The sequence below is a fragment of the Monopterus albus genome, unplaced genomic scaffold (assembly GCF_001952655.1).
Source record: "Monopterus albus unplaced genomic scaffold, M_albus_1.0 scaffold399.1, whole genome shotgun sequence".
In the NCBI taxonomy this organism is placed as follows: Eukaryota; Metazoa; Chordata; class Actinopteri; order Synbranchiformes; family Synbranchidae; genus Monopterus; species Monopterus albus.
Genome location: NW_018128279.1, coordinates 306,013 through 307,546, shown reverse-complemented (window position 1 = coordinate 307,546; position 1,534 = coordinate 306,013).

The following is a 1,534-nucleotide window of genomic DNA, read 5'->3' as shown; positions in this document are numbered from 1 at the left end:
GAACAGCACGAGAGGACCAGACCAGCCTACAATGGCACATTTGAAATTGTATAAAATCAACTGAGTTGAGGAGGATAGCGTTCCCTCTCGTCCTGAAGACCAGTTGAATGGTTTTGCTGTTGAGGTCAGGGCTTCAGATAGAGACGGAACCCAGAGCTCTGTAAATTGCTTTGTTCGAAGGTCCATTCAGTTATGATAATAAATGTTTGAAAGGTGATATTTGACTCTGATTATTCTTCATAAAAGAACACACTGCAATTTGATGACCCCGACGTGATGGATCAGGTTGGGATTGGCTGTGACGTCTGAAGAAATAATCCTACTACATATGGCCAGAAAAAATGAGAGGTAAGCAGACACCCTTTGATTAAAAGTTCTGCACAATGAATACTCTAAATTCAGTAGTATCATTATTTGACAGATGTCAGTAAATTCGACTTTCGAATAAAGCAATAAAAGTTGTTTAATAGGGAAGAGGTTGAAAGTCCGTTCAGTATAAAAATATTGATAAAATTGGTAAGTCGGAATTTCGTCCAGGTAGTATATTAGTCCTGGTAAAATAGGGAAGAGGTTAAGAGTCCATTCAAGTACATAAGTCTTGATAAAATTGGTTTAGGTCGTCCTTTTCAGGTATAAAGTCCTGAATAAAATAGATTGTGGTTGCAACAGGTCCTCTAGAGAATTTTGGGTTGAAAGGCCCCCAGAGCTTATGAGTTGAATTTACAATCAACTTGTAAGTAAGTTGAATTTACAATCAACTTGAAAGTAGAAACTTTCGAGATTAATTAAAGTAGTCAGTTTTGATATTTGACATTGATATAAAAAGCCGGTAAAAATTTGTATATATTAAATGTTGTATGTCTGTGAGTTATTGCAATGTGTTAAAAAATTGTGGATGTCTACATGTAGTGTTTTAATCACATAGTCTCACACCTAGAGTCAGAAAATAAGTGTCCTACTGTTTTGATTTGGTGTTTATAAGAGACATAAAATCCACGATAAGTGGATACCCACCAATTAGAAAGGTTGTCTCCAAATTTAAAGTACTGAATAAAAATAAGATTGAGGAGAGGTTCCAGACAGAAATGTTCACATAAGGAACACGATCCCAATCATGTAAAGAGTAAAAGATAAAAACTAGTAAGGACACAGGGATAGATTTGTTGTTTTAATTGTGGGAGTTTTTCCAGGAGAGAGATAAATTAAAAAACACACGATCTTGTCCTCTGTATATTGGGTTGGTGAAGCTTGACTTTAGTGCGTGAATTAAAAGATTTGGTAAGACTGGGAATTAACCCCCAGTGCGAGACCGCACTTGGCCTAGAAGCTTGTCTCGTAGGTCTGCCAGATTGACCAACGGAGTCATTCACACACTGAGTCAAGGGGAGTATATTGATAACTTAGAACCATAATTTGACATCATAGTCTAAAAAAATGGAGGGAGAATTTAATAGACAAATTGAGGAAACTATTGGCAGTTGGTGGATAAAAATAAAACGTGGCAGGAAAATTGCAAGGTGGTGCTATGAATGTG